The sequence below is a fragment of the Narcine bancroftii genome, chromosome 4 (genome assembly GCF_036971445.1).
Source record: "Narcine bancroftii isolate sNarBan1 chromosome 4, sNarBan1.hap1, whole genome shotgun sequence".
Taxonomy (NCBI): Eukaryota; Metazoa; Chordata; class Chondrichthyes; order Torpediniformes; family Narcinidae; genus Narcine; species Narcine bancroftii.
Window position 1 is genome coordinate 271818476 of NC_091472.1, and position 6000 is coordinate 271824475.

At 40.2% G+C, this 6000-nt stretch overlaps 1 long non-coding RNA gene across 1 annotated transcript in view; it reads right to left on the reverse strand.

Annotated features, from left to right (window-relative positions):
* LOC138761967 (uncharacterized) overlaps positions 1-4106 on the reverse strand; it is an 88627-nt gene extending 84521 nt beyond the window's left edge. Inside the window, exon 1 of the long non-coding RNA XR_011356663.1 lies at positions 3982-4106. This is a non-coding gene — a long non-coding RNA (uncharacterized lncRNA). The remainder of the gene's footprint in view (positions 1-3981) is intronic.
* Between the last annotated feature and the right edge of the window lie 1894 nt (positions 4107-6000).

The following is a 6000-nucleotide window of genomic DNA, read 5'->3' on the forward strand; positions in this document are numbered from 1 at the left end:
GTATTCAGGAGTAAACCACAAAAGTCTGCAGACACCCTGGTTGAAGTTAAAATACAATGCTGGAGAAACTCAGCAAATCAAATTGTGCCCTTGATGTAGGAAAGATATAAATACATAACTGACATTTTTGGACTTGAGCCTTTCCTTAAGGTATGTCTGCTATATAAAGGACACTGTTTGAACTGCTGAGTTTCCTCTATCATTGTGTTCTTACTTCACATATTCAATATTTGAAAGCTTGCTATTTGGATGTTAATGAAATTATTAAATTCCATCATGGATATAATTTATAATAGATTAATTCAATTGGACAGCAACATACGTCTGCTTTGCACCACTCCAAATAAAATGCATAAATATATTCATTGACAGTCACCCGAAAAGAGAAAAGATGTGTGGAAATACAATATTCTTTATCATGAAATAGCCTCGCAGTAATGAAGGCTGTCAGAGGAGCCTTTTTCGATTAATTTAGCCCTTTCTCCTCATAATCCTGTCATGTGTATCCAGAAGACACCAGTATTGACATTACTTCATGTTCAGTTACACTGGAAACAGGTACGACTAAATGCTTTCTAGTTCCTCTGAATACAGTATCATTTGTCTTCCACTGTGCTGCCTGCCTGTACTGCACGACATCACACAATGACAGTAATATACAGTGATCTGCACCCACAGTCAGCCTTGCCATCACAAATGGCAATTGATTATTATTTTGCAGTTTTATTGACTGCTCTTTTTTTCCATAAAGAGCAGCTTAAACTCCTTTATAGAGATGAGCCTGGATTTTCTAACCCACATTGTTTTAATACCCACATTAACTCATTTGAAAATAACTTAATGTCAATGAAATATATCACAGCTACAGACCTCACTGTCTTGGTTGTTATTGGATCTATTATTTTTTTTAAATTTAGAAGAAAATGAAAAACCCTAACTTCTCCTGAGGCTTTGGTTCCAATAGGATTTAATCTTAAGTATTATTTTTCTTCCTTAGATTTGGATGTCTCTTGCCCACCACATTTATTTTCCATCTATAATTACCTTTGAAAAAATGGTAGTGCCTTCTTTCAGCACTCCAGAGATGAACCTTCCCCCAATGTGCTGTAAAGAAGGGAGTTCCAGAATTTTGACCCAATGGTGATGAAGTGGCAATATGCACCCGAGTTAGAATGATGCATGACATTATGTAGATGAACATCCCAAGCTCACACTTGACATGTTTTTTAAGGTTGGAGACATCACATTTTTCTGAGAGGAGCAATCAAAGAAGACTTGGCACACTGCTGTTTTGTGTCTTAATAGATAGAATTTAAATACTGCTAACTGTAGCATAGGTTTATAAAGGTCAGCACAACATTACGGACTCAAGGGCTTATACTCTTCTGCAATGTTCTAATTGTCTCCAGAGGATAATATTGCATTGGAACACCACTAACTGGTCAAGTGGAACCAAATGATAGGAGTGAGATGGAGGTGGAGGTGGGGGTGGGGGTGGGGGGGGGGGGGGGGTTATTTTTTTTTCTTCTGAGCAACATAGCTCATTTTCTGAACCCATGTAAATATGGACTTTTTAGTGATATGCCTTCTCATTGTCACATACAACTGGCATTGTGTATGGCAATGCTCTGTATATTTGCATCTGTATTTAGCATTTGGGACTGCAGAGTAAGAATTGGAAACTGATTTGCACATTTGAGGAACCCAATGCTTATCTGAGGCACATGCCACAAATAACTAGAAGTTGCCTAAGGCAATGCATTGTAATGGCAGCTCTTCGGTTTTGGCATGGCAAATCAGAGCCTGACAGTCACAAAAACAGAGAGAATGGAACTTTCTATTGGAAAAACAGAAAGCCTTCACTTGAATTTCTTCCTCTGGTGAATTTTATTTAAAGAAATATTTATGTTGCCTTCAATATCATTAACTAGATATTCTTATTGGGAATCCTACAATGGAAATACATGATAGTAATTTTCTTTTATATCATAGGATCGTTTATGTCCCTGATTGCTCAACAGCTAAATAACTTACTGGGCCTTTTCAGAGGGCATAATGTGAAGCATAGTGGTGTGTGTCTGGAGCAAACATGTTGAAAGAGGCAGATTTCCTTCCCTAAAAAATTATCAGTGGATCAGATGGATTTATACAACAGAGACACCAGAAATAACTGCATATGGTGTCATCTTGAGCAAACAATGTGAGGCAGGAGGGACTCAGCAGGCCAGGCAGCATTGATGGAGAGAAAATGATAAATCAACTTTTGGGTTGGGACCCTATCTTGAGTCAAATGTAGGAAGAGGAGATGGCAAGCATAAAAATAAGGGAAGGGGTCAGGAGGTGCCAAGTGGAAATAGAATTCTGAATAGACTAAAAAGGGAAAGGTGGAATGGGCAAACAGGCTGGGGAATGGGGATAAATGCATCTGGCAGTAAATACTGTTCTGAAAGCAGTACTGGAAAGGGTTAGGAGAATGTGACAGATGGAGAGAGTGGAACAAGATTTATACAACTATCTAATAACTGCATTATCAATATTATGCTTACTAGTTCTCCATTCAAGGGTCATGGACTCTGAGAGTATTACAGCTCAGAAACAGACCTCTCAGCCTAATCTGTCCATGTCAGCTAAGTTTTCAACCCATTGGAGTTCTATTTATGGTGAAACATAAAAGTCTGTAGATCTGTGATTGAAGTTAAAAACACAAAAATTCTGGAGGAACTCAGCAGGTCTTGCAGCATCCACAGGAGGTAAAGATATATAACTGACATTATGGTTCTGAGCCGTTCATCAAGTTACTATTTGCCTGTGTTTGGACCTAATCCATTTGAACGTTTTTCTATCCACGTACTCGTCAAAATGTCTTTGAAACGTTACAACTGTACCCATCTCTACCACTGCATATCTCATTTGCTATACCCACCAGAGTGAAAACAGGTGCCCCTCAGATCCTTTACAAATCTTCCACCTCTCACCTTAAATCTGTGCCTTCTTGTTTTAGACTCACCAACCCTGGAAAACAACCACTGGGACTATCTACCTTATCTCTGTCCATAATTATTTTAGAAACCAGAACAAGATTCCCACTCAGCCTCCTGGACTCCAGAGAGAAAAGTCCCAGCCTTGTTTATTTCTTATTTAGACATACGTGTCCTTTCGCACCATGAGCTTGTGCCACCCAATTGACCTACAACACCAGTATGATTTGAACAATGGGAGGAAATCAGAGTGCTTGAAGGACACCCACACAGACAAGGGGAGAAAATACAAACTCCTCAATCAGAACCCTGATTGCTGGCACTGTAAAAGCGTTGGACCAACCGCTATGCTGTGTTTCCCTAGCCTGTCCACCTTCTCATAATTCAAGAATGTCAATACTTGAAACTTTTATGCAGCCTTTTCAGTTTGATGTTATCTTTCTTATAGTTGGATGACCATAACTGGACACAATATTCCAAATGTGGCCTCACCAACATCTTGCACAGTTGTCGCATAACATCCCAGGCCCCACCATCAGTTATTCTAATGCCAGGCCCCACCATCAGTTATTCTAATCCCAGGCCCCACCATCAGTTATTCTAATCCCAGGCCCCACCATCAGTTATTCTAATCCCAGGCCCCACCATCATTTATTCTAATCCCAGGCCCCACCATCAGTTATTCTAATCCCAGGCCCCACCATCAGTTATTCTAATCCCAGGCCCCACCATCAGTTATTCTAATCCCAGGCCCCACCATCAGTTATTCTAATCCCAGGCCCCACCATCAGTTATTTTAATCCCAGGCCCCACCATCAGTTATTTTAATCCCAGGCCCCACCATCAGTTATTCTAATCAATAAAGGAAACTGGGCCAAACATCTTCTTCATCATTCTGTTGTCACTTTCATGGAATTTGGTAACTACTCCCAAGGCTCTTTGTTCTGCAACACTCCCCAAGCCCTACCATTTACTCCACATTGTAAGAAATAACTGAACTTACATCCTTAATTGCACAGTGGAATTCAAATTCTTTCTGGATCATTAGTCCAGACTTCTGGGCAGACCAGTATTCTCAACAAATATCGCAATATCACCAACAAAACATTTTTTTTTCCATTCATTGATCTTTGTACAACTAGTGTTTGGTAATATATACTACACACATTCATGCAAATTATTACTGACTCAGTAATCAACAAGAAATTTACATGTGAATCATCATAAAAGAACAAAGCAAAAATATATATATATATTTTGTTGTCATTATGCAAACAACATGGTTGCAAAATTGATGACATATTGAATATATTATCCCTCCCTTTGTTTATCTGCCTGTTCTGATTTGCTCTGCACAATGTCTTCCACTTTCTCTGTTCATCATCAAGAAAAGGACCATAACTGTTCACTCCTCCAGTCTTAATATTTCCTTCTGGCCTCTTCACCTTGTTATCTTTCTTAAACCTTTCCAAATTGAGGCCCCTTTACTGTGTGCTTTGCCACTTCTCTCATTATTCCTGTTCAGTATCAAGCACATAATAAATCTTTTTTGGAAAGTTTGTTGGAAAAAATTGCTTACTGTTTGTTGTCATTGTCAGTTCCCCTTTACTGTGCATCAGGCCCAATGCAAGAATGTGTAATATAGCCCCCTGCCTTTGCCAATAACACTTTCTAACTGGTAAGGAATTTTTGTCGGGATACCTAATACACACTCGCTTTTTGGGTTGAACATTCTCCTTAACACCTCACTAATATATTTAGTCCAAGGATACAAATCTATATTCCGTCATTTGTTGAAATTGTACACAGCAAAGGTCTGGATCAGATTGAAGATTTAAAAACAATATATTGTTATTAATTGGGGGAAAACTAGTTTGGTTCACCCTTTGATTATTCTAGATTCTTTTATTGTCATGTAATAATACTGAACATGTCTTCTTCTTTGGCTTGGCTTCGCGGACGAAGATTTATGGAGGGGGTAAAAAGTCCACGTCAGCTGCAGGCTCGTTTGTGGCTGACAAGTCCGATGCGGGACAGGCAGACACGATTGCAGCGGTTGCAGGGGAAAATTGGTTGGTTGGGGTTGGGTGTTGGGTTTTTCCTCCTTTGCCTTTTGTCAGTGAGGTGGGCATTACATGAAATCGCCTTCTACCTGATGTTGCCATTAGTGTCACCTGGTCCCCCATAGAGTAGGATAGAAAGAGAAGCAAAGAGAGTCCCTTCAGAGTCATTGAGTGTCCGTGGATTTTCCTCCAACTCCCGCAGTCTCTGCAGCCACACAGACCCCATTCTACTCCTCGGCAGCTTGAGCTCCAAAGACAGACCTCCAACACGATCAGGCCGTCTTCAGTGCTCAAGTCCCTTCAGAAGTCCTTCTTGGCCTGAGAACCCTTTCAAAACCTAGCTCTGATACCTGGTTTCCAAGAGCCAATCTCCTGCAAGCCGTGCAGGTTCCCCGACTGCAAGTCTCGCAGAACCCCTTGCTGGTCCGCCGTCATGGTCACCATCCTGTCGGGTTGTCTTGTCCTCAAAGAAGTGTTTTCTTTCCATTGCTGGTCTGCTTGTCCCCTGAATCTGCAATCTCTCGTGGCTTCTGTTGAGCACAGGCACTGCCATCTTGAGCACGGACCTTCACAGTTGTATGATTTTAAATAAAAACACAGTTGGCTCGTTTAACATGTTGTGTAAAGCCTGTGTGCCACAGCCAGTATTAGAATCAGATTTTTCAGATACCCTATTTGATATTATATACAACCCTAAGATTCTTTTTCCTGCAGGTGAAACAGAATTACTACTATTGGTAATTCAAAAAGAGTACATAGCATATACAAATAAAGAACTATAAATAGATAACAAATGTAAAAAATCTGACTGTGCAACACAGAGAGAATAAAAAAAATCAATAAAGTGCACAAAAGTCCTTAACTGAGTCCCTGATTGAGTTTGTTGTTGAAGAGTCTAATGGTGGAGGGGTAGCAGTTGAGGAGTCTGATGGGGAGGGGTAGCTGTTGAGGAGTCTGAT